This window comes from Vicugna pacos, chromosome 27 (assembly GCF_048564905.1).
Source record: "Vicugna pacos chromosome 27, VicPac4, whole genome shotgun sequence".
Taxonomy (NCBI): domain Eukaryota; kingdom Metazoa; phylum Chordata; class Mammalia; order Artiodactyla; family Camelidae; genus Vicugna; species Vicugna pacos.
The window spans coordinates 5,975,533-6,003,477 of record NC_133013.1 but is presented as its reverse complement, the minus strand read 5'-3'; the positions used below and the strand labels follow the sequence as shown (position 1 = coordinate 6,003,477).

Sequence of the window (27,945 nt, the reverse complement as noted above, 5' to 3'; positions counted from 1 at the left end):
AGAAACATACTCATATCTTATGACCCATCAATTCCATCCCTGAGTACATACTCAGTAAAAATGCATCAATGCACCAAGTTTAGATGGGCATCAAACATACAAGAATGTTCTCAACAGTAACAATGACCAAAAACTGGGAAAGATCCAAATGCCCATCAAAAGTAGAATGGATAAATTCTTACATACATATACAGTGTAAAACTCTGTGACAGTGACAGTCAAGGAGCTACTGCTACATGTAGCACCTATGAAGGACTGTCACTGAGTAAAAGAAGCTACCACAAAAGAGTACATGGTGTAGAAATTTACTTATTTAAAAAATCCAAAAATCAGCAAAAATAATATTTGGTGATAGGATTCTGATTCCCTCTGGGTACTGAAGGTCATGGTTGGGAGGGGATTCTTGAGTTCTAGTGATGCTTTATTTCTTTGTCTGGGTGGTAGTTACATGGATGTGCTCACTCTGAGAAAATTCATGGCAATAAACACTTAGAATTTTTGCACTTTTCTGCCTGGTATTCTTCAACTAAATAGCTTACTTGAAAAAAGAATGTTATGTATACCATGCAATTCAAAACAAAGGCTTTAAAAAGGTGAATCCCTTTCTTTAAGAAACTAACAATAGAGTTACCATATGGTCTAGCGATCCCACCCCTGGCATATATCTAGACAAAACTCCAATTCAAAAAGATATATGCACCCAGTATTCACAGCAACACTATTGACAATAGCCAAGACATGGAAGTAACCTAAATGTCCATTGACAGATGATTGGATAAAGAAGTTGTGGTATAAAAATATACAATGGAATACTACTCAGCCATTAGAAAGAATGAAATAATGCCATTTGCAGCAACATGGATGGACTTGGAGATCATCATACTAAGTTAAGTAAGTCAGACAGAGAAAGACAAATATCATATGATACCACTTATATATGGAATCTAAAAAATGAGACAAATGAACTTATTTTCAAAACAGAAAGAGACTCATAGACATAGAAAACAAACTTATGGTTACCAAAGGGGAAAGGTGGGTAGGGATAAATTAGGAGTTTGGGTTAACAGATAAACACTACTATACATAAAAGAGATAAACAACAAGGTCCTACTGTATAGCACAGGGAACTATATTCAATACCTTTTAATAGCCTATAATGAAAAAGAATATGAAAAAATATGTGTATATATTTGTATGACTGAGTCACTTTGCTGTAGACCAGAAACTAACACAACATTTGTTTGTTTGTTTGTTTGTTTGTTTGGGGTTTTTTGGTGCTGGGAGGTAATCAGGTTTGTTTATTTATTTATTTTAACGGCGATACTGGGGCGTGAACCCAGGACCTCATGCATGTTGGCACGTACTCTATAAATCGCTGAGCTATACCCTACCCTCCACAACATTGTAAATCAATCATATTTCAATTAAAAACTAAGTGAATCTCCAAAGCCTCCCCCTCTGATCACTTTTAGTCACTTCTGTTAATAAGTCATAGGGCAGGGATTGTTATAGGGAAGGAGGTGAGACTAGAGAAGGCATCATATTATGGGCAGGAGCACATCCTTTAAGGTTTTTCGTCACATTCTATCTGGGGCTCTGCCTGCTGTCACAATACCAGGAACACTGCCTTAATTTCTATGAGTCAGGCTTCCTGGCTGGTGCACTACGGGGTTCAGGACACTTGGGGAGGGTCTCCAGGCTGAGATCACTTTAGATAGTCCAGCATCTGGACGGAGGATCCAGCCAGCCTCCCCGACACACACACACACCTGACTCATGCACACAACTCTCTCTTAGTAAAAACCACTCTGGAGAACAGCTTTCCACAGGCGGAGGACAGAGACACAGCGACATTTGGAGGAGATTAACAGGAGAGGAGAGGCCGGAAGCCAAGTCCCGGAATGGTGGGATGGACAGCAGAAACTCAAGAGTGTGAAGAATAACTGTAGGTAGAATTTATAGGTACTGAGTGTCTCTGAGACGGGCTCTGTGTTTTTAATAATATCCTCCAGTGAGTGTTTACTAGATATGGTGCTGGGCTCTTCCTCTCTTTCATTTTTTAAATTGTGGTAAAATCAACATAACATACAATTTATCATTCCGACCATTTCTAAGTGGACAGTTCCATGGTGTGAAGTCCATCCAATCCCAGAATTCCTTGCATCTTGCAAAACTGAACTCCAGACCCGTTAAACACTCACTCCTCATTCCCCACTCCCCAAGTCCTTTACTGAACGACTGAACAAAGAAATTTCAGGTCACAACTTTCCATCAAAGCAGGGCTGGGCCCCAGAGGCTCTCTGGCCGCCCCCTCCCCTGCTCAGCCGTCCACTCCCACAGGGTCTGTGTACATCCGTGGCCTCAGCCAGTACGGCTAGGGGATGACTCCCTGGTTCCCACCCACCCCTCAAAAGGCCCTTCATCCTTCCTGAAAGAGGAATGCAACAACTCTTTCCCCCTTGAAGATGATCTTCCCTCCCCCGAGTCCCCCCCTCCTGTCGCCATGGACCACCCCCTCTCCTGGACCCGCACACAGCTCTCCCCATTCAGGGTCTCACCTCCGGCCCTCCTCCATCCCTACCAGCCTCTACTCTGGCCTCATCGTCTCTCCCCAGCGGGCCTCCCCTCCATGCCTGCCTTCCACACTCATCTATGGTGTCAGCCTTCCAGTGAAAATCTGTCAGGGGGTCTGCATGTCCATCTAAACAGGACCATCTGGCCTCTGCTACCTCATCCTCTTGCCTCTCCATCAGGCCAGGTCACCGATTGACTCCCCAGACCCTGCCTCCTGTCTCCACGCTTCGGTCATATACGTGCTTCCATCTGCCAACAATGCCCTGCCTCCCTCCCTCTCTCTCCCAGAGATGTATCCTCGCCCTTCGAAATGATAGGTCCAACCTCACTTCCTCCTGCACAACCTACTACACTGATGGGTCACCTCTCCCCAGGGTCAGTTCTTTTCAAAAAAAAATTTTTAAATTGAATTATGGCTGATTTACAACGTTGTGTTAATTTCTGGCATACAGTATAGTGATTCAGTTATATATGTATTTATTTTCATATTCTTTTTCATTATAGGTTATTACAAGCTATTAAATATACTTCCCTGTGCTATAGAGTGGGACCTTGCTGTTTATTTTATATATAGTAGTGTGTATCTATTAATCCCAAACTCCTAATTTATCCCTTCTCGCCCCTTTCACCTTTCGGTAACCATAAGTTTGTTTTCTATGTGTGTCTGACCAGGGTCCATCCTTAACCCCCCTGAACACTCAGGGTGTCCAGCCAACACACTCGACACTTCCCCAAGTGGCTGATCATCAAAGTGGAGGTTGGGGGCTCCCTTTGAAACCTCCTGTAAAGACATTGCTGGCAGCAGGGGAGTGGTGCCCTCTCCCTGAAGTCCCAGATCTGACCCCTGAGGCCAGGACACAGTCAATGACACAGCCTTCCTGGTAAATCGGAGTGTCTGCCCCAAAGTGGGCAGGGACAGGAGCAGAGGGGGCACTTCCAAGTACTACCTTTCACCATGACAGCCCCCCTGCCCCCAATTTTTCCCTGCAGAGGTGTAAACTGATTGAAGGAGATTAAGTGACTTGCCCAAGATTAGTCTGTGGCCACCACTGACTGGATAAGAACAAAACTCTTTGCAGTATAATCTGTCCCAAAAGAGGAGACCCCAGCACTGTCTCTTGGGGAGACTTCAGGAATGTCTCCAGAAACACGCTGCTCATCAACCAGTCCCAGTCCGAGCTAGGGTATAAGAACTGTTTTGACTTCAATTAGCATCTCCTGGTGTATCTAGAAGCACACGTGGTAAAAATAAGTTTGGAGAATGACGCATTAAACAGAATTAAATGAGGTGCTTTCTTGCAGGACTTCTCAAGGCCTTTAACAGGACACTATGGGACTCCAAGAAGGGGCAGGACAGTGTGTCCCAGCCTGATCTGAACGCACGCTACTATTTTCAGGAACATCTCCTGTGGGACTCCACAGAACATGCACGGTTTGAGAATGCCAGTGAGCAGACTCATGGAATTAATTAGAACTGAATCTCATTAATTAGATCTGAATATCATTAATAAAAAATTACATACAGAAATGACTAACCTCCTTTAATTTAATCACACTAATTATGTTGGGCTCAACCTAGTAGCAGCTCAGAGCGCTATTTTTCTTAACACATTTTTCATCTTTTAAAAAAGGTGTAGATGAATTTTTCCTCTCCTAATGTGCAACTTGAAAAAAACAAGTTGGTGTCACAGCAGACATTTTCCAGTACTTGAATACATATACACAGGCACACACACACACACAGACATATACACACACACATACACACACACACCCCAAGTTGGAAAGCAAATCCAAACAGCCAGCTCTGTGTCCTCTCTCTTCCTGCTCCAGGGAAGGAAACTGATGATAATGGGGAGCTATTAGGTGCTCTGCCCTCCCCACCCATGATGCAGTGCCTTCCCATGATCAACCCTGAAGTCACAAGTCTCCAGTTTACAGACAAGGAAAATGAGCCTCTGAAAGTATAAGAAGAATTTTGGATCTTAAAGATCACAGACTTCACAAGCATCTATGATACATGAGGTGCTGGACCAGACACTGGGAAGGACGTGGGATAGGCAGGTATCCAAGTCTACAGAGCAATCAGTGGTCAGGCAGGAAAGCACAGACAGGCTTAAATGTGGCTGAAATGTCTAGCTAAGACCCCACCAACAAACGGGAGCCCAGGAGCCATGTCTGTCAAGATAGATAAAAGCCTATAGAAGAGGGAACAGCCACACAGAGCTAAAAAGAGCAGATGCTGTGTAGACGCTACTGTAGAAGGAAGACCCAGACCAACATGCAAAGCTCAGCTCACTCTGCCAAGATATGGACATCACCCATGTGTCCAATAGACAGATGAACGCATAGGGACAATGTGGTCTACACATATGCTGGAATATTACTCAGTGCTTACAAAGGAGGAGATCCTACCATCTGCAACAGCATGGATGGATCTGGAAGACATTATGCTATGTGAGATAAGCCAGTTGCAGAAGGAAGACTCTTGCGTGATTCGTCTGACATAGGCATCTACAATAGTCAGCGGTACAGAAGTAGATGCTGAAAGGGAGGTTGCCAGGGGCTGGGGGAGGGCAGATGAGGAGTTGTCCTTCAAGGGATACGAAGTTTCAGTTATGCAAGATGCATACGTTCTAGAGACCTACCAATACAACCTAGCACCCATAGTTAACCACGAGGAATACTATGCACTTACACATTTTTTAAAGAAGGTAGATTTCACGTTAAGTGTTTTCACTATAAAACAAACAAAGAAAAAACAAAGGGACAGGAGAAAACTTCTGGACGTGTTGGGTCTGCTCATTCCCTGAATCGTGGTGATGGTTCCACAGGTGTACCCACCTGTTCAAGTGTATTAAGTTGCATGCATTAACAACATGCACTGTTTTGGTAGACCAGTTATATGGCAATAAAGCCAAAGGAAAACAGAAGTTCTAACCATTTCGATGAAGAGGGCAACGCAGAATGGTCTGTACAGCAGTGAGCCTAGGAAGCCAGTGATTACAGCGACTGAGAGGGTGAGCTAATAAAAAGGAACCAAAGAGATTTGCCCGAGGGACCCAGGACACAAGGGCAGGGAGGGTGTGTGGGCAGACGCTGAGGTGTTTCACAGAACCTCTTCTTCTCCCAACTTATCAAACACAAAGAAGCAAGTGGAGAGGATGACGTAACAAACCTCCACAAATACACCGTTCAGGTTTTACAATGGTATCACCCCTACCCTCTCTTCTTCTTAGTATTGGCCTGTTTTTTTCAACTGTGTTGTTTTTTCTTATTGATCTGAAAGAATTCTTTATTCAGACAGAATACTAATCCCTTCTGGCAAACATATCACAGATATTTATTCTAGGAGGCAATTTGCTTTAAATGTTATCTAGTGTCCCTTCGCTTAAAGAAGGTACTGGTCACAGAACTAGAACAAATTATAATAAAATTTATATGGAACCACAAAAGGCCTAGAATTGCCAAAGCATTACTGAAGAGAAAGAAACAGTCTGGATGAATAACTCTCCCAGACTTCAGACAATACTATAGAGCTACAGTCATCAAGACAGCATGGTTTTGGTACAAAAACAGACATATGGACCAATGGAACAGAATGGAGAGCCCAGAAATGAACCCATAAATTTTGGTCAACTAATCTTTGACAAAGGAGGCAAGAATATACAATGGAATAAAGCAAATGGTGTTTGGAGAACTGGACAGCAGCATGTAAAGCAATGAAGCTAGAATAATACTCCTTTACACCATACACAAAAATAAACTCAAAATGGATCAAAGACTTAAACATAAGACAAGATACAATAAACCTCCTAGAAGAAAATATAGGCAAAACATTATCTGACATACATCTCAAAAATGTTCTCCTAGGGCAGTCTACCCAAGCAATAGAAATAAAAGCAAGAATAAACAAATGGGACCTAATTAAACTTACAAGCTTCTGCACAGCAAAGGAAACCACAAGTAAAACAAAATGACAACCTACGAAATGGGAGAAAATTTTTGCAAATGATGAAACCGACAAAGGCTTGATCTTCAGGATATATAAGCAGCTCATATGACATTATAAGAAAAAACCAAACAACCCAATCCAAAAGTGGGCAGAAGACCTAAACAAGCAATTCTTCAAGGAAGAAATACCAATGATCAATAGGCACATGAAAAAATGCTCAATATCACTAATTATCAGAGAAATGCAAATCAAAACTACAATGAGGTATCACCTTACACCAGTCAGAATGGCCATCATTCAGAAGTCCACAATGACAAATGCTGGAGAGGCTGTGGAGAAAAGGGAACTCTCCTACACTGCTGGTTGGAATGCAGTTTGGTGCAGCCACTGTGGAAAACAGTATGGAGATTCCTCAAAAGACTAGAATAGACTTACCATATGACCCAGGAATCCCGCTCCTGGGCATATATCCAGAAGGAACCCTACTTCAGGATGAAACCTGCACCCCAATGTTCATAGCAGCACTATTTACAATAGCCAAGACATGGAAACAGCCTAAGTGTCCATAAACAGATGACTGGGTGAAGAAGTTGTGGTATATTTATACAATGGAATACTATTCGGCCATAAAAATGACAACATAACACCATTCGCAGCAACATGGATGTTCCTGGAGAATGCCATTCTAAGTGAAGTAAGCCAGAAAGAGAAAATACATATGAGATCACTCATATTTGGAATCTAAAAAGAAAAAAAATGAACATAAATACAAAACAGAAATAGACTTGTAGACATAGAACACAAACTTGTGGTTGCCAAGGGGCAGGGGGTGGGAAGGGACAGACTGGGATTTCAAAATTTGTAGATACTGACAAGCATATGCAGAATAGGTAAACAAGATTATACTGTGTAGCACAGGGAAATATATACAAGATCTTGTGGTAGCTCACAGTGAAAAAACAAAGTGACAATGAATATATGTATGTTCATGCATAATTGAAAAATTGTGCTCTGCTCTGGAATTTGACACAACATTGTAAAATGACTGTAACTCAATAAAAAAGAAAAAAAGAAGGTGCTGGTATTAATGTTCAACTAACCAGTCTTTTATGATGGGTCCATGCTCACGTACGTGGGTCTTGCCTTTTCCCGCCTTGAGGGCACATGGAAAATCTCTTCTATGGATTTTAACATCTTGCTCATCATTTTGACCTTGAATTCTATCGGCATTTACTCATGTGTATGTGGTGAGGTAGGGATCTCATCTGATCTTTTCCCATGTGGACAACCACCTGTCTTGCATCATTTCCCACTTGGTCAGTAACACGCCTGCCATCTCCTGGGTTCCTGGACACATGGGAGTTTGTTACAGGGTGTCCCACCGGTCCCATTCAGTCTCTCCCTACTCAGACATCACAAATCTTAATTGTAGCTCCCTGTCAGGAAACTCCCCACCCCTCTCCTATGCCAGCTTTCCCTTTACTCCACTTTGTGTTTTCTTCCAATGCCTGGTATCTGGGAACTTCTCTGCTTCTCTTAGGATTTTTCATTTTAGGAACATCCTTGGCCAGTTTGACATGCATTTTTCTGTCTTTGAACTTGGCCAAGGGCATGCTAACACCCTACTAGGCAGCCATTTTCACCAACACGACATCTTCTAACTTGACGTATTTTTCTGGGCCTTGACCATAATTTAAATACAGCTTCTTAATCCCTCCCATGTTCCCTCAGGATAATCACTGGAATTTATATAATGCTGATTCATGCATTTCACAGATCAAGGGCCTGTAGAACAGAGATATCATAGGAATAGGGAGGCCTAGGATTTCATTCTCCCAGTGAGGGGATAAAAAAAAATAGGACGCAGCCCCATACCTAAACTGTGCAAACATATTCACAGAGTTATCCTGGGAAAAGACAGCGGACACACTCTGAGCGTGAGTATTCTGAAGTTACAGAAAGGCTTGTTTGCAGCAGAAAAACAAACAAACCCAGGTCTCTTCCCTCCCAAGTTCATCTTACAGAGATTCATTCTTGGATCACTGACATTTTAAAAATATCCATTTCAGTGCCAATTTTCTGTCACAGAAGAAATATGCTTTTCTGCAGGGAAGAAAACCCTGATGAGTATATTCACTTAAACGACGGGCCCATTACACCGCAGATGGGTGAGCACGGCTGGCAAGGGCCCTCAGCCTCTTGTCAGTTGCAATTGATTTTGATGCTCTAATGGCATTTCAGGATACATAAAAATTCACTAGGTCTTTTCTGGGCTCAGAAGATGGAAATACCTTCTACCGTAGAGGCACAAACAGAACTGCCCCATGGTTCCATCAGAATGCCATGACAATTCCAGTTTCCTTAAAGAAAATCTTCAAGAAGTCAGTTCCATGGTGAACAGTCCCTGGAAGGTGGATGGAGTTGGGTGGCTTGGGCTCCCAGGAGGTCAGAATTTCACTGTAATCGGCAAGACTGCTTCCCCATCAGCAATGCCTCCCTTCACCAGCTGCCCTTACAGCCAACAATCCAAAGCACTTCCCTTTCAAGAATCCCCCAAACTTCTTTACCATTTTCACAGAGGATGGGTCGACACATCTACTGCATTTAAGGCTGCTTATGACTCTAAACAGAAAGTCAAATGGGATAGAAAAGGTCCTGTTGTGGGCACAAAAGTAAATTCACAACCTTTAAAGACTGACAACTGACAAAGGTCAAAAAAATACTCATCTATTCTTATGCCCAAAACCCATGAAAAATCAGGCCACTCCTGTGAAGTGACCCACTCCATTTTCTTGGAGGGAGCTGACTGTTCTACATCTTCTAGGTGCCTTATGAATGTACCTCACCCCAACACCCACAAAGCCACTGTGGAATCCACCCAGGACAGTTGTGACAAGAAAGTCCCCTAATGTGATGTGAGGGAATTCACACCCAAGCAAAGCACAGTGACTAACAGCAGCTACCTAGATGCTGGGTTAGCAAGTATGATAAGTGCAGTTACCCTGCTTTACAAAACGGTGGTCTCCCAGCAGCTCCAAGCAGCAAGGCCTGTGTTCTGCTGTCCCAGAGGCCAAACAATGGTTCTGAACCATGTCTTGACCCTCCAGGATCTCATCTCCACTGGTGGTCATCTTCATCCTCAGAATTGGCACAGAGCTTCCCCACTGGGAATGCACCTCTCCTTTGGGAGTCCCAAAGCCACCCTACCTATGACACCTTGGACAGATGCCCAGCATCGCCCATCCGACTGGCAGATACTCCTTCCCTTGAATGCATAAGGACCCAAGGAATCCACCAGATGCTCAGACGTGCTCTGGGCTTCATGCCCACCACACCCGGCTCAGCTTCCTCACTATTGACGACATTCTCTTCTTCAAACTTACCCCAACCCACACACCAGCTCCCCTGCTAGCAAGCGTCTGGTGTCTTTCAAAGCATCTTCAGCCCAGAACTCATCTCCTCCAAACTTCCCCTGTACCAGTCGCTCGGCTGGCACCTGGGCTACACACCTGTGCAAATCTGCTCCCTTAGGTCCTTCGGGCCAAGAGCAAGCCAAGTGCCAACCGTGGGTGTGTGGGATCAGGGCCACCATACAGCTTCACCCATGGGGCCACCACCCCTCATTCCTGGTCACCTTAGGAGCACTCTTTTTAACCAGAGTTAGCATCTTCCAATTGGAATCCTAATATTTCAAAATGGTAGACTTCCAGCAGACTAGTCACAGACAAAGGTTTGATGGAGAAAGGTTTCAAATGGGATCTACTGCTGCTGGTGTGTAGCTGCTTTCAATATAAATAGGAATCTAAGTGCAGGAGAGGATAACTCAGAGGTAGAGCTGGTGCTTAGCATGCAGGAGGTCCTGGGTTCAATTCCCAGCACCTCTGTTAAATAGTAAGTAAATATACAAATAAATTTCAGAAGTAAAAATAAACCTAATTACCCCCTCCAAAAAAACCAATAAATAAATAAATAGGAATCTAAGTAGGAGTTACCCAAGTAAAGGAACCCATGAGGACTGTGGTTTACAGAAGCACGGAGTATAATGAGGGGCGGGGCATGCGCACTTTGGGAGGGAACGGGGCGGGGCAGGGGAGGGGCGATTCCAGGCAACAGAAACGCCCCCCAGTGGTTCCAGTGCTCATCGGACCGTTAGCTGTGACTTAGACCCCAGCTTCAGACCCCATGTGCTCAGGTTAGTACCGATTACACGTGACACAGCTGCCCGGGAGTAAAAACTAGGACAATGCCCAGTCCCATGCCGAGGGCAACGTCCCTCCAGTAAAACGGCCCGTGTCACACACGTCAGAAGCAAAACGTCATGCCACGCGAGATGCCCTCCTCTTTCTTACCGAAAAAGAGCGGTTTGGTGATGTCCTGGAAAACCTCCCAGTGATGAAATCTTTCTGGAATAAAACCGAAGAAAAGAGAAAATTACTTTGGTTTCAGAAATGATCCGGGGCGCTCATGTAGAGAGAGCTCTTGCAAGCACAGAAATTTAAATGAGCGCAAGGCTTTGAATACCTGTCACAGCAAGCCGATTGTAGTTCTAATGAGATGATCAGAAATTACCCGACACAAGTAATTAAAACGTGTCTTTAGTCTTGCATCACGTGGTGACCGCCTTAACATCACAGTTGGCCAAATAAAGCGAGGAGAGGCTATCGGCATTTCAATAAACCCCTGAAAGTCCTCATGAATATGTATTTCCCCACAACAAAGCCTGACCCACTAGCGGCAGAACCGGTATTTGGGGACACTTTCCGAAGAGGTGGGTGTGCGCGGGGGAGGAATGAGGAGAGATTAAAGGAAAGAGAGAGGAGGCAGGCCACCTGGCATCTTCTCTGCCGGGGTTCCCAGTCCACACCTCCTCCAGGGGCATCATGGTTTCGGAAACAGAACAGAAAAGAGGCCATCAAGTTTCACCCTCCCCTTGAACAGAGGACGTTCTGCAGATACAAACTGGGGAGAAAGGAAGGCCCTCAGATTCAAGGGCACCAGGAGGGCAAGGCCCCCCGGGCTGGATCAGCAACTCAAGGTCAGGCAGATGATGACCGGGGATGGGGAGCCTGGGGTGGGACAAGAGGATGGGGATGTGCTGGCCTGAAACATCCATCCAAATCCCTTCCCTCCCTCCATTTTGGCTGAAGACAGAAGCAGTTATAAGGGAATTTCTCGGCTCCTTTCAAAACCACAGCAGTGGCTTCCTCCCGGGAGCAGAAGGGCTGGGAGCGCTTCCTGAACAGCTGTGCTGCTGCAGAGTCTCCCCTTCAATCTGGTCCCGGGGTTTGAAGTCACAGGGGATGATGTCATTCTTTGGGGATGACAACAGAAATTTAAATTAGTGCAAGGCTTTGAATACCTACCACAGTGAACCCACTGTAGTTCTAACGAGATGAACCAATTGGCACCAGCAGATAAGCTTCTACCTGGTCACAAAGGTCCACTCTGGACTCCGTGTTGTCACTTTCCTAAGGAAGCCCGACAGTGGCTCTCATCCCCCTGGACAGACGTTGCTAGCAGTGGGTTTTAATTTGGGAGTTTGGGGGCCACGCAAAACAGGCACAGTGCAGATGCCTCCGGATCAGACAAAGGACAATGATGGTCTGTCCCCAGGAAGGTTGAAGATGCATCCGTTTTGAGCAGCCCACACAGCGTCACCTGCTCGCCTCTACTCAGGAGGACCTGAGGTTGGCAGAGCTGTTCCATTTCAGTCCCAGGGTAGCTGCTTCTGCTGCCTTTCACATCCCTTCCCAGCATCGACCTCCACATCACCACGTGTAAAATGTGCAACGGCCTTAAAGGAGGGTGGGAAGGTGAAATCCCACAAAAACCTCTCGAACACCAGCTGGGGCCATGTCCTTCCTGCCTCCAAACCCCACCATCTGAGCGACTGGCTCCCCAGAGAAGTGACTTGCAGGCTAGTGCGTGTCCTAAATGTCACGTCCAGCAGCAAGGACCCTTCCCTGGGAGCCATGAGCTGGGGCCTCAGTTCCTCGCCCTGTCACATGCTTGCTCTGTGACCTCAAGCAGTTCAGCCCGGAAGGTCTCTGTCAACCTGAGCATCCCCCACCCCAGGTCTGGCCAGTCGTGACCAAGGAGGATGGAGGGAAGGGGCCAGAAGCCTCAGTCTCCCAGCCCAGACAGGTTGGAGTTCTCCACACACATCCCTCCCCTTGAGACAGGAGGGAAGGGGGCAGGGCACAGCCATTCAAGGAATGACACAGCCATTAGCACCAAGACGGCAGAGAATTCAACTCCCAGTAGACCTTAAGGCCCAAGATGGCAGAAGATTTGACTTCCAATAGACCTTATGCTTCATTATATGTTCATTGTAATATTAACATGGTAAATGGCACACACACAGGCGCCATGACAGCTCCCAGGCTGATCATACATGGTTAAAAAGTGGGTGGCAGCCCAATTCCTGGGAATCCCAGCCCCTTCCCCAAAGTAGTTAGAATAATCCTCCCACTTGTTAGAATATGAAGTTACCGAGCACATAAAAACTAACAATATCGCACCTCGTGGCCGCTCTCCCCTCTGAGTGAGATGACCAGCACTCTGTCTATGGAGTGTGTCTACTTTTGCTTTAAACTAAACACCCAACCCCCACACCTCGTGGCGTTTCTCTCGCCTTCTGAGACAGCCTGCACTCTGTCTATGGAGTACGTACCTCTCTGAATAAATCTACTTTTACTTAACTGTGGCTCGCTCTTGAATTCTTTCCTGTGTGAAGCCAAGAATCCACACTTGGCAGGGTGCATCCCAAGACTCAACTGAGACCTGGGATATGGCCATCCTCTTGCCCCACATTTTCCTGTATCACCCCTCCCATCCTGGGCCCCCAGCCACCCCCGCCCCGAACACCATGGGCCTGTGGAGGAGCCCATCCACCCAGAAGTCCAGCATCTCCAGGACCAGCCACACTCGGAGCAGGCAGCCACCATTCTCCCTCTGTTGCCCTCGGTCTGCAAGTCTCTTGAAAGGACAGTCTCATCCCCCTGTAGCCGGAGCACTCCCACTGGCTCCATGCGGGCTCCCAACAAAGGCAGGGAATCATCAAAGCAGTCTGGGATGACAGCGGGCCCCCAGCCCCTTACATAACACTCTTCCAGAAGTGGAAACGGCCCGCATCTCAACTCCATTTAGAATCGGTTTTTAAGTGTCTATTTATAGGCACCCCTTGTGGATGGCAGGGACTCAGGGCCCTGGGCTCCCGTCCACCATCCCCATTCATTAGCATTCTTTTCATGTGCATCTTCTCTCATTTCCCCAGCAGTATTTCAACTCAACAGCAAGGTCACCTACTGCTTGGACCCAGCACCGCTTTTCATTTTCTCTAAAGAAAAATATGAATTTGTTCTTCCCTGCAGAGAGGCACTCTCCCGCCCTCCCAGGGCCTCGGGCTGGCACTGGCTACAGTGGGCTTGTGTTCCTTTGATGACCTTCGTCCAGACAGAGGGTTCATCCTATTTTTTTCCTTTTCTTTTTTTTCAATTGAAGTATAGTTGACTTACAATGTCGTGTTAGTTTCTGATGTACAGCACAGTGATTCTTTTTTTTAAGCTTTCTCCATCCCCTTTAGATTGTCATAGAAATACACACACATTTTTTCACATTCTTTTTCACTATAGGCTATTACAGGGTATTGAATATAGCTCCCTGTGCTGTACAGTAGGACTTCGTTGTTTATCTATTTTATATACAGTAGTTAGCATCTGCTAATCCCAAATTCCTAATTTATCTCCACCCCCCACCACAGTTCATCTTAAAGACAAGTTCAACAAAGTCACAAGTGTGGAGATCCAGGAAGACCGTGGGGGTCAGCTGTCGCCTCCTTGACTCCATGTCCACCCACCACCTGGCCAGGCACCCCCGGGCGGCCCATGCCGGTTCAGGAGCCAGGATGAACCCAGAGATTCAAACACAGAGTGGAACATTCAGGCACTCCCCAGCAGTGGATGGCCCAGCGCATTCCTTCTTGTGCCACACACGTGTCCTCGTTCCCTTCCGACCCACTCTGGATGCAGGAGGGACCCTCTCAGTCCTTTGTGACTGGAGGGAAATCCAAGAGCCGGCTCTTCCAGGGATTGACAAGCATGCCTGCAATAACCCCCTCATCCTGCTCAACCTCCAGCTGGAAATGCAGCACACAGGTCCCCCTACGACGCTAAAACACTCCACTTTCCAACGTAGTGGCCCACTTCACAGATTGGTCTTATTTTAGGGTATCATCCAGTAGCCCAACTTCCCTGGTGGAACAGGAAATACAGAGTCATAGGAGCCCAGAAGGTTCTGCAGAGGCACTTTCTGTCCATGTGCTGACGCCGGGCTTCTCCAGGGTCCAGAGCCCCCAGCCCCAGGAATCCACCCGGAGGGGAAGACAGGCCCTCGCCCCAGCGCTGGAGCCACAGCAGGATTCAGGCACAGGGAAAACACTTCCAGCAGAAAGCCCTTCCGCTGCCTGACTTCAAGAGGTTCGGTTCCCTTATGAGTTCGGTTGCTGGGGAGTCGGCACTGGGTTTCGGGATTAATTTTTTCACAGGACACCACTTCCACTTGCTGTCGGAGGGTCTCCGTTAATTTCCACGCACGTTTCTGGCAGTAAATTGGATCTCGGCTCAAACAGAGCCTTTGAAATGCCATGTTTCCAGATGCTCGGGAGGTAAACAGATATTCTAAATCGCACTTTGAGTGGATGGTTCATCAATTTGCTGAAGAAGGGGGTCAGCTGCCTTTGAAATTCTGGCCAGGGAATCGGTGGGGGGTCCCAGATCCAGAAAGACCCTCAGGGCCCAGCGGCAGACCTGGTGGTTGGGGAAGGGGCCGTAGAGCGGAAGCCACTGAGGCCGGGAGAAGGGCCACGGCCAGTGACAGACCAGCACATGGGAACCCTCACCTAGATCGGGAGATTCTGGCACTGGAGCACAGGCAGGAGCCGGGCTGGTGGCAGTGGGCATCAGAACCAATCTTCATAAGCCCTTTCCTGCAAAGTTCAGGCTTCATGGACTCTAAGACCTGGGAGGGCACCTGGGAATAAGGGGCAGGGGCTGGAGGTCACACGTCCAGGGCAGAGGCGGGAAGTCTGCACGGAGATGGGTAGACTGATCTCCCGGAGGCCAGCGCAGCAGAATCACCAACCCACTGTCTGAAATCGAATTTTTTCTTCCAGGTGATCTGAGAAATCTGGTTGCATTTCCTCGAGTCAAATGGGAAAACCTGTGCTTTGTAAGGGGCTGGGCCCTGGGCACACAGGTGTGGGGATGTCTGGGATGCTGTGATGTCGAACAAGTGGAATTTGATGAGCACCTTACAAAGATGCATTGAAGGCAGACCATCAACACAGCACCGCCAGCTCATGTGTGGCTCCTCCTGGTACCAGGCTGGTGGCTGCAGCCAGCACTGAAAGTCAGGTCTTTGTGGGACTCTCAGCACCTTTGCATGAAGGAAAGCTTGGAATGGGAGTTCACATTTGCCCAGGTGGTCTCGGGGCTTACCTACGCTGGGCTGCCTCAAGGAGGTGATGGTCAGTTGGCAGAGGTCAACCTCTGGCAGGTAAGCTGCTGCTCAAGGTGGCTTCCTGGGACCTGGCCCCGCCACTCAGCCAAGCTGCTCAAGGTGGGATGCAGTGAGATGTGCCCTCGGGTGTGGCTGGAATCCCAGGATGGAATTGGTGGGGGCGGTGAATGCTCCCCCAGGTTGGGATATATGTTGTTTATTGTGGCACAGGGGTAGGGACAGGAGGTCTGCTGCTTCCTAAGGGACAGACGGGCAAAGCAGGGTCATCACACAGCAGAGAGAGGACTGGGGCCCCAGGACACCATGCCAAGAACCGACCATAGACCAGTCACCGTGGGGAAACAGAGGCTGACCTCAGAGGGGAGCTCCTGGTCCCCAGAGCCAGATGGACAGAGAAGACACAGCCCACGTTATGGGGACGAGGGCTGAGGGCTGAGGGCTGGGGGACAGTGATGATCCAGTTGGGATGCCCCAGCTTGAGGGCTGCTTACAAGTCAAAAGCTTAAATTTGAAACAACTGAGCCCCCAAGCTAGCTTCAAGGTCAAGTCTCCACATGCTAGTAACTCTGTTTATAGACACCAGCCTGGATTCTTCTTCTCCTTGTGGGCAAGAAGCTGGATCTTTAGCCAAGAAAAAGCTCAAACCTTAAGATTCTCATTTGTGCAACTGTTTGGGGAAAAAACTGGACTTGCACTTCCTCTCCCAAGTTTCAAAAACAACTGTTTTGACTGAGAAGGTGGCTTCTAAACATGATCTGCAAATATTTAATTAAGAATAACACATAAATTGCTACCGTTAAAATGGTCCAAAACCTCTATTCTTTTTGGAGGATAATTAGGTTTATTTATTTTTCAAATGGAGGTACTGGGGATTGAACCCACGACCTCGTGCATGCTAAGCAGGCACTCTACCACTGAGCTACACCCTCCCCCCCCACACACAAAAAAAAACCCTTCCATTCTTGGAAGTTCATCTTTCCAAGTCTGGAAGTGAGGGGCCACAGGGGATGTGTAACATTTGCTACCAGATTCCTCACTTCCTGCCCCGGATTCCCATACAGAGACTCTTCATATGCGATCAGTTTACTGAGTAGGGACCGTTCTGCCCAAGGGGTCTCTCTGTTTTCCTTCTGTGGGGCCCAAGAGGCCCCCCAAAGGCAGAGTTTACAGCAGAGAGGTGGTATAGTTCATCTGTTTCAAAGCCCAGAAATTTGCTATAAACCCAAACTGGTTCTAATATTCAGCAACTTTACCTAATTTTTTTCTGTGTTTGCTTTTCTGTAAACTCTGAGGTTCTACTCAGTAAACCCAAGAACTCCTGACTGCAGTATTGAGCTAATTTATTAACGTTGAGGTTCAGTCAACTAAAGGTGTTCTGACCCAGTTGGACCTCCATCCTGGATAAACTTGTTCTTCAGCAGCAGACCGTGTTTCGGGGACAGAAGCCCAGCTCCCTGTGCTCTTGGTGGCAGGGTGTTGACACTGCGACACTGACGTATTTCTCCAGTGATTCTCAAAACTAAATCATCTTTAAAAATTTTTTTTAATTGAGATACTGAGGAGTGAACCTAGGACCTCGTGCATGCTAAGTATCCACTCTACCACTGAGCTACATCCTCCCCTGATGTTAAGCCATCTTGTGTTTTGGACTTCTTGCCTGGCTTTGGAGAACAAGAGAAGAGCGCAACCATGATGTATAAAGAAGTGGAGCTTCAGGCCAGGGCGAGGGAAAAGGAGGGTCAGCAAGGGGGTCTGCACAGACAGACCCTTAGGAGTGAAGCGCAGGGTGAGACCAACCCTCGGCACCCGGCTTTGCCTGCTTCTCCTCGTTAGGACTCTCCCCTTAGCAAGCGAGGTGTTTATTTTTGTTGCATGGAGGCTGCTGCCTTCCAATCCCCTCATCGTCTCCTGGGACTTCGTTTTCTATTCAGGCAGCTCGGGGATGCTGAAGGGAGGGTCATCCAGGTGGCTGGGAGCCAGAGACAACTGTCTGCCAATCTCATCAAACGAGGACACGGCGCTAGGGAGAGCACGCCTGTGGTCTGATGGGACCATGCAGGGCCAGCGCAACACGGTTTACTTAGTCCGTCCTGTGCCTATCATGACCCAGAGGTGATGCATCCTCCCAGCACCACTGTGAGGGGGTGATGATGCCCATCACACCCATTTTACAGATGCCCAAACTGAGGCACAGAAAAGGTATCAGGGCCATGCAGGGAGTTTGTTTTTTTAAAAAATAAAAACTCTCTCTAATCAAGGCTTTTAACATGGAACCGATTTCTTGAATAAAATGGAAAGTTTCCGATACATTGAAACATAAATCACCACACACATAGCAGCTAGGGCTGGGATGTAATTCTGCCAGTTGGCCCCAGAGTCCACGCTCTTGCCTTCTACATTATGTTGGTAGGAAGAAATGGAGAAAGACATTTATCATACATAAACCAAATGAAGGCGCATTAAGAAATCGATAAGAAAACCAAAAAATGAGCAAAGGGTATGAACCACGAACTCACAGAATATTAAATGTGTGAAATAAATATATATATAAGTTTCATATAGACATATGAAAAGATATTCAACCTCACTGGCAGGCAGAGAAATGCAAATGAAGACCCCTGATAGATTCCACTTTCCCCACCAGATGGACAAAAACTAAAAACATCTGACAAGACCAAGTGTTGTCAAGGAAGCGGAGAAGGGGGACTGCCTATCAGGAGACCCACTTTGGAAAAAAAGTGAGCTGCTTTTAGGAAACTTGAAGACGCTTGCACTCTCGCCTGTCACAATTCCAATCTTGGCTAAATATCCCAGACAAATGTGGCTTGTGGTCACATAGAGATACACTGAGTATTCCTAACAGCCTCGTCTGTAACAGCAAGAAACCGGAAACCATCTAAGCATCCGCCAATGGAGAACAGACACCAGCACGTTCCTATGAGGAAACGTCACGTCACACAGCAGTGAAAAAGTATGAACTACAGTTGCACATTTTCACAGGGCTGAATCTCACAGACACAAGGTGAAGCAAATAGAAGGCAAGCTACAGAAAAAGCACACAATTTGGTATCATTTACAGCATGAGTAAAGATGGGCAAAAATAATAGACAGAGGTATGCTTACAAATGTAGGAAGTTTAAACATCACACTCGGACAATAGTTACTTCTGTGGGGGGGACAAGGAGATGCAGTCAGGGAAGGGCTCTAGCTGCACTGGGAATTGTGATGGTTTAAAACATCTCTCTTCAGCCAGCCAGGACCCAGTTCAGACGCAAGCTCAAAGGGTGTGATGTCCCCAGACTTCCATGCTGTGGCCATCTCGAGCTCATCCCTGTGGAGAGCTGGGGCGGCAGGCAGCCCTGCTATGGAGCTATCTGGGCACAGAGTTGGATGGCACCAGAGATGGGGGGAAGGCAGTGAGGTAATGGGGTGTGTCTCAGTCCAAGATCTGACTTCAATCCCACCTCCGTGCCTATGAGCTGTGGCTACAACCATCCCCCATCACCCGGAACCTCAGGTTCCGCATCAGAAACAGAGAAGACTCGCAGGACCTGGAGCTCCCTCAGGCCCTTCACAGCTTTCAGGATAATGGTCGACTTTCCTCCTTGGAGAAAATCGAGGCTGAGGGGCCAAGTCGGGGGCCTGAGGGAGCATTCTGGCTCTGGACTCAGTAGCTCTGTGACCTATGACGTTTCCTTAGCTGTGAAATGGGGACAATAGTAACCTTCCGTAAACTGGTATCATGGGATCGCCCATGTGGCTTCACTGCGGCGCCAGCAGGTACTAAGGGAAATTCATGTATCTCTTGTTAGAAAGTCAGCCGAGCCCTGCTGTCCTGCAGCCACCCCAACCCGAGCACTCATTGCCCCCAGAAGTGCCTTTTGCCACCCTCTGTGAGCCCCTCAGCTGGGGGGACCTCAGACCCAGGTCCCTAATGATGGCACCTGGCACAAAGCAAGGGTTCTTCTCCCCGATTCCAGGATCCCCTAGCTTGTCCCCTACATACCCCCAGCAGCCAAACCCCAGTCACTGGGAGCTTACCCAGGAGGGTCCAGATGCCCTCCTGGGATGCTGCATTTTCAGAGAGAAAGTTCATTAGTCCAGAGGGAGGTGAGTTCTCACAGCAGGCAGGTCAAGGGTCTCCCAGCACCACTTATACCTCAGCAGGACCCTGGCCCACTGGTGGGGGGCCAATGAGTGGCCTGGGTGGTTTGGGTCACAAAGTCCCATTAAACCACTCTGAAATCCTTTCCCACACATCCCCTGGACCCATGCCCTCCCAAATCATGAGTGTCCAGGAGAAGACAGGATTCTGTCTTGGGAGTCATTGGTGGGGAGGCACCTCCACCTGGTGGGTGAAAGGGCTCAGCTGAGCAGAGCTGTCTGCAGACCAGGACCCTCTAGCCCATACTGGGAGTGACGTGGTGGCTCCCTCACATGCTGCTATTGGGGGGGGGTCCAAGATGACACCCCTCCTGGAGGCCACCTAGTCAATGGACCACATAACCTGGGGGCTTCCACATCCCACCTCAGCCGCTAGGAGAAAAGTCAAAGTCGAGTTTGGGTTGTTGTTTTTTTTTTAAAGTATCCTAGAAGAGACTGTAGAAAATAACGTATTGACAAAAACTGAAAAGAAAGAAAAATGCCATATGAGGCCCCCGCAAAGTGCATCTTAGCACAGGACCCTGGCAGCGTGACTCATGTCAGCACTAAAACCATCACTCCCCACACGTGTGCCACCAAGACCCAGCCTCTCATCTGGAAAATAAAGGCAAGGAAATGAATTTCACTTTCAAGACAGGGCTCTGCTCAGGCAAGTGTCACCTGCATACCCCTCCCCACACAGGGCCAGAACACACACAGGGAGATGGTGGCAGGGTCAAAATTGTTTGCAGAAGTGTTAACACCAGCCAGACCTCTGGCTTCTGACGGTAATCCAAGCCCAGCGAAAGGGGACAGTGCTGTCTCTGCAGGGTCTTCTCTCCAGGGAATCCCACAGCCGGCTTGCAAAGCAGGGACGTGGGCAGGCAACATAAAATGACTTTCAGTTTCACCAAAGGCCCCTCCAACCCTGATACACCTGTGACCTTGTATGTGCCAGGACCTTCACCCATGTGCAAGTCTGCCTGATGTATTTCATGATCGTTTTCATTTTCACACAGAGATGACTACAACCTGGAGTCATCACTGAAGCCGGGCAATAACTGAGGTCTCTAACCCCGAGTCTACAGAGCAGGCTGGGTGCCAGCCCCTCAGGCAAGCATGCGATGCTCCCAGGAAGCAGCTCTAAATACATCATCAGTGTGTCCTTGAGGTGGTCCTGGCTGTCAAAGGCCTCTTTCCAGTCTGGCTTTATCATGATAAGCTGCTGTTTTGTTTTCTTTTGTTTTGTTTGGGTTCATCTTTATCCATTTATTTTCCCATGACTAGACTTTAAATAAGACATGGGTACTCTGAGGACCAAATATAAATCCTGTATTGCCAAAGCAGAAATATACACAGTCGGAATATTCTTACTAAAGTGGTCTTAGGATGAAGCTGACATAATAGAAGAGAAGGCTGACAGAAGGAAACTGAACCCATGATAGCAAGGTCGAGCTACTAGATCAAGCCTGGCCTGAAACCATCCACCGGGACTGTTCACTTACACAAGAAAAGTTTAGGTCACTGTGGGATGGGTTTTCTGTTACCTCAAGTGTCTTCATAAGTGAGGAAACTGAGGCCCAGGGAGGTAACAGGACTTTGCCAGCCCAGTGAGCAACAGATGAAAGCTCAGTTATGTTGCATTGAGTCCTGCCTTGGGTCAAAATACTGGGCTGTGCTCGCTGTGGTTTACACAAAATCCTTAACCCTTTACAAGCATGGAGGCAGGTCTACCATTCAAGCCTTACACGATCAAAATCAAGCAGAAATTAGATTGAACTCAAGCAAATCTTTACTTACTTCTCCAAAATCAACAGGACAAGCCTAAATGGTCAATTGGGAGTCTACCAACCATGTAGGCGAAAAGGCACAATTTATAGCCAACATTTCTGCACCACCTCCAGCTCTCCGAAAGACAGCTTTGACCCTGGTTCACGTATGAGTGCTTACAGAAAAGCTCCAGGCAGCTTCCTGACAGAAATGTACTCTCTCTCTCTTTTTTTTATTTGACTTTTTAAAAATTGAAGTACAGTTGAAATGTTCTCTTATTTAGCCTCATAAGTAGGCACTGATCTGGTGACCAGCCAGCTACCATTGTGTTGGCTTGCTCCTCCCCTCCCCCCTCCCCTCTCTCTGTCCATCCTTCCTCCCTTCCCTCCCTCCGTTCCTCCCTCTTTCTTTTCCTTCCTTCCTTCCTTCCCTTCTCTCTCTCTTTCTTCCTTCCTTTCTTTCTTTCAGTGACTGATACAAAGACCCAAAGAAGGATCAGCAAAATCAATTTTGGACTTCTCTGTCTGTCTGTCTTACACCTGAAGATCTAGTATCCAGAGGTAGGTGACTTGCTCAGAGTCACAGCTGGGGCCACACCTCCAGGGTCAGAGGGCCCCAAGTCCGCTTCACCCTGAACTGAGCCTCTGTCCAAGAGACTGCACCAGGGAGAATGCCATCTGCTCATACTGGCCTGGGGACACCACCAAGTCCAGGCTCTCCCTGTGACCTGGGTGATGTCAGGGATACATGGCTGCCCAGCTGCCCATGGCCCCCATAGGCCTCAACAGAGCAGCGTCCACACCAAGGAGGCCACACTTGGGACCCGCGCAGTGCTGGGCAGCGGGGAGGCCACCTGCAGGAGGGTTTTCTGCTCCACAACTGCCCAACAGGAAAAGCCAACCTGCAGCAATGCTGAAGGTTCCGGAAACCCACAAGAGTTCCACCGACCTTGGGGAGCTGTGTCCAAGTCCCTGTCCTCCATCCGTCTGGCCTCCATCACAGAGTATCCTGCCTGCTGTCTGTCTCAAACCTCCCCCAACCCGGTCTGCCCCTGCTCTCCAAGGGCCCGTCCATGTGTCCAGACTGGCAGGTGGGGCTGGGCCCACCTCCGGCTGCATCGCTGCCCACCCCGTCACCCAAGCCTACCACTCCCCTGGAAGAAAGAATGAGAGAAGTCAACTCTAGCCAAACTCACTTATAAACACAGATGCAAAAGTCCCAAATAAAACACTAGCCAAGTGAACCCAGCCACGTCTAAGCCAACACACCATGATGAAGTGTGGGTTTATCCCCTGAACGTCAAGTCGGCATAATACTAGAACCCCTATTCAACAATCCCATGTCATCTCGTTAACAGATGCCTCAATTGACGTGGAAAAACCACTTCATAACATTCAACAAGCAGCTGTAACTAAGGGGAGGGGGACTTGGAGCGAATGAGGGCCAGAGGGGATGCTTCACAGGCAGTGAGCATCTCGCACAAGCCCACAGCAAGCTCCGTACTGAATGGGAGACCATTAGCCCCCCACAGGAAGGAACAAGACAAGAATTCACAGCATCACTGCTTCTGCCAGACACTGTCTTGTCACTCCTAACTACAGAGAGAAGAAAACAAAAGAAATCAAAGGATGAGAATTGGAGTGGATGGAATCCTACTGGCATTATTTGCAGGGGATGCGCTGTCCACAGAGAAAATCCGAAAGACTACAAACAACTCGGCAAGACTGCTGGACAGCAGATCAACACACAGACCTCAACACTCACAAAAGGTCATTTCCAGGAAGACACGTCCTGGACAGTGGCCAAAAATAGATACCTAGGACTCAAGCCAATATAAAAAAGACAAGACCTTTACAGAAAAATCCTACCACTTTGTTGAAAGACATAAAGGAAGACCTATTAAAGGCCTGGGATTGAACCCAGGACCTCACACGTGCTAAGCACACACTCTACCACTGAGCTACAGCCCTACTCAAATTTTAATTTACGTTTCTCTTCCATGAGAGGTTGAACATCTTTTCATACACTTAAAAGACCATCTGCATTTATTTCTCTATAAATTATCGGTTCACATCTTTCACCCATTTTCTACTGGGTTTTTGGCTTTTTCTTTTTCATTTTCATTAACTTCATATTTTAGGGAAATGAAATTTGTGATTTATGTTGCAATTAATTTTTCCTAGTTTCTTATTTTTTTTTTACTTTGCTTATGGTGTTTTCTCCTTTATTACAAAAGTTTTTTTTAAACTAATGCAAATGAGTTTGTCAATCTTTTCTTATGTTGCTTTTGGGTTCTGAATCATAATTCTTCCCACCTGCAGATTATAAAAGAATTTATCTGTGTTTTCCTCCAGTACTTGTGGTAACTACCTATCTATCTAGAGCCATCAAACTAATAGCATATAATAAAAGATGTCAATTAAATTTTTTCTTTTTCCAAATGACCATAGTGAGAGCAGAGTGACAAATCAGAGTAGAAAATTCACAAATCAGAACAGAGAAAAACAACAGAACAAACATATGAAATGCTGATTCTTACGGAAAAAACCAGGTAGGCAAGCCACTATCTAACCTCATTATGAGAGAGAGAGAACACACAAAGACACAAAATAAGAAATGATGCTAGGGAAATAACCAATAAAACAGCACATTAAAAAAATCATTAGAAGCCACTTTTTACATTGCTGTACAAATAAATGTGCACCAGGATTTTTAAAAGGGTACTTTTCTAGGAAAACATAATTATCCAAACTGACCCCAGTAGACACATAAAGACACACAAACCAATTTCCATTGAAACAAATAGAAACATCTTCAAATGTATATAACATCACAGGAGAGTTCTATCAAATCTTCAAAGAATGCATAGTCTCAATGCTACTTAAATTATTCTAGAGCATAGAAAAAGATGGAAACATCAAGATTATTTAATAAAAGAAGTCGACACACCAATCTCCCTTAGTAATAACGATATAGAATTTCTAAATAAAATGTTAGTAGAGAGAACCCTTTAAAAAATGGTCTTGGGAGAACCAGGTGGCTGAAATGGGAACAATCCAGCCTTCATCCTGTGTTTCTCCTTAACTCTCACACTGCAGACACAATCACACGTCTGACACCAAGTGTGTGGGGGTGTTTCCACACCAAGCAATTCTGTGCAACACCAGCTGGGTGTCCTATAATTTAGTTCAATTATGATAGTGTCTTCCTGGCATTGGATTCCCCAGGTTAAGAGCTCAGTCCCACAAGGCTGTCCCCACACACTTCAGACACCAACCGCAAGTCCAAGTTGTCATCTGTGCTTCTGGCTGATTGGCTGTTAATCTGAGGTTCCCATGATCCCCTTCTTGAGTTCAATTAATTTACTTGAGTGGCTCACAGAACTCATGGAAACACTTAATTACATTCACCATTGTATCAAAGGTCATGATAAAGAGTACAGATAAATAGCCAGATGAGACACATCGAGTGAGGCCTGGAGATTGGGGAGGGGGGTGATCCCGAGGTCAGAAACTTCCATCCTTGTGGAGTTGGGGGGCATCACCCTTCTAGTACATGGGTGTGTTCACCCACCTGGAAGCTCTCCGAACCCCATACCTTTGAGATTTTTACAAAGACTTTGTCATGTAGGTGTGATTATCAATTCCATTTCCAGCCCCATTCTCTTCTCGAGAGAATAGAGGTTAGGCCTGAAAATTCCAAACTTCTAACAATGGCTTGATCTTTTCAATGATCAGTTCAAAACCAGGAGCCCACCCAGAGTCCCCTCATTAGAACAGAAGACACTCCTCTCTCCCAGGGAATTCCATGGGTTTCAGGAACCCTCAGTCAGGAACCAGGGGCAGAGACCAATATATATTTTCTATTATCTCACACCAAGACATATCATAATTAAAATGGTAAAAGTTAAAGAGAGAAAAATAGAAAAAAACTTGTAAATCTGACCCCATGGAAGTATTCAAATAAATTATGATTCATCAATTAAGTAAGATATTACATAGAATGAAAAAATGATTATAAACTCTATAGACTAAGGAAATATGCATTTGTTGGTTATAATTATGTGTTGTACATTTGCAGATGAATAAATGATGAAAATGAGTATGAAAATGAAAAAAAGAAAGATCCCATGCTAGGTCACAAAATGACTCTCAATAAATATAAGAAGATTTAAATTATATCAGGCATCTTTTCCAACCACAACAGTATGAAACTAGAAATCAATTATAGAAAGAATACTAGAAAAACCAACACATGGAGACTAAACAACATCCTAATAAGAAACTAATGAGTCAACAAAGAAACCAAAGAGGAAATCAAAAAATACAAATGAAAATAGAAACACAACTTTCCAAACCTCTGGAACACAGCAAAAGCAGTTCTAAGAAGGACATTTATATCAAAACATGCCTTCCTCAGGAAACAGGAAAAATCTCAAATAAACAACCTAACTTTCCACCTAACAGTGTTAGAAAAAGGAAGACAAAGCCCATAGTCAGCAGAAGGAAAGAAATACTAAAGATCAAAGAGCAGAAATAAAATAAAGAGAAAAAACAGAAAAGACAAAGAAGTTAAGAGCTGGGATTTTTGGAAAAGATAAACAAAACTGATAAACATTTAGCCAGATCATCAAGAGAAAAAGGGAGAGGGCCCAAATAAACAAAACTGGAAATGAAAGAGTAGAATGGTAGCCATAAAAGCCCTAGAAAAAAACATAGGCAGAATACTCTTTGACATAAATTGTAGCAATATTTTTTTGAATCTGTCTCCTAAGGCAAAGGAAACAAAAGCAAAAATAAACAAATGGGACCTACTTAAACTTAAAAGCTTTTTTGCACAGAAAAGAAAACCATTGACAAAACAAAAAGACAACCGAGTGGGAAAAAATAGCTGCAAATGTTGGAGAGGCTGTTGAGAAAAGGAAAACCCTTGTATACTGTTGGTGGGAATGTAAATTGGTGCAGTCACCTTGGAAAACATTATCAAGATTCCTCAGAATTTAAAAACAGAACTAGCATATCATCCAGCAGTTCCACTCCTGGGTATTTATCCAAAGAAAATGAAAACACTAATTCATAAAAACATATGCACCCCAGTGTTCACAGAAATATTACTTATAATAGCCAAGATGGACATAACCTAAGTGCCTGTCAACAGACGAATGGATAAAGAAGATTATCGTGTATATACATGGTGGAATACTACTCAGCCATAAAAAATAATGAAGCAATGCCATTTGTAGTAACATAGAGAGACCAGGAGGGTATATACTTAGTGAAATAAGTCAAACAGAGAAAGACAAATACTGTATGTTTTCATTTATATGTGGAATATAAAAAATAAAACAGATGAACAAATATAATGAAGAAATAGACACACAGAGACAGAACAAACTAGTAGTTAAAAGAGGGCAGTGGGTTGGGTCGAGGAGCGAGGCAAAATAGGTGAAGGGGTTTAAGAGGTACAAACTACTAGGTATAAAATAAATAAGTTACAAGGATGTAATGTACCACATAGGGAATATAGTCAATATTTTATAATAACTTTGTATGGGGTATAATCTATAAAAATATAGAATTACTATGTTCTGCACCTGACATGAATATAAATAATGTAGGTCAATGTAGTGTAATGTTAAGTTAATGTAAGTCAACTCTACTTCAATTAAAAAAAGACAAATTTTACCAAACGTATTGGTCATCTTTGGAGGGTCATGGGAAACATGTTTATCATCATCGAAACCAGGAAATGAAGTGAAAGAATGATGTGTTTGCCCTGCCTTTTCTCTATGAAATGTTCCCCCAGTTAGCTGTATAATAGATGAGGGGGTGTCTATAGAAGCATTCCAGTAGATAAGTAAAAAAAGAAATGACAGAATTCAAATATTGTTTCTTTAAAATTTTTTTTTTAATTTACGTCTGGAATCTGTCCAAGACCAGTTAAATCCAAATCCACAGGTCCCAGGCACCTGTGCTTTAGACACG

General features: G+C 45.8%; 1 protein-coding gene and 1 long non-coding RNA gene across 5 annotated transcripts in view; one reads left to right on the top strand and one right to left on the bottom strand.

The window, feature by feature from the left end:
- APBA2 (amyloid beta precursor protein binding family A member 2) overlaps positions 1-27,945 on the bottom strand; it is a 174,970-nt gene that overhangs the window by 85,897 nt on the left and 61,128 nt on the right. For 2 of the 3 annotated variants that reach the window (XM_072950667.1, XM_072950666.1), the window contains exon 3: positions 10,879-10,932. The gene's annotated coding sequence lies outside the window, so the exon portion shown is untranslated. Of the gene's footprint in view, positions 1-10,878; positions 10,933-11,050; positions 11,212-27,945 lie in introns of those variants that run through there. The other variant, XM_072950668.1, reaches the window with a different exon arrangement.
- LOC140689682 (uncharacterized) lies at positions 10,651-16,089 on the top strand. 2 transcript variants are annotated; one of them, XR_012064715.1, is made up of 3 exons: positions 10,651-10,721; positions 14,292-15,194; positions 15,702-16,089. It is a non-coding gene; the product is annotated as an uncharacterized lncRNA (long non-coding RNA). The 2 variants fall into 2 exon arrangements; XR_012064714.1 differs by lacking the exon at positions 15,702-16,089 and having other exon boundaries at positions 14,292-15,217.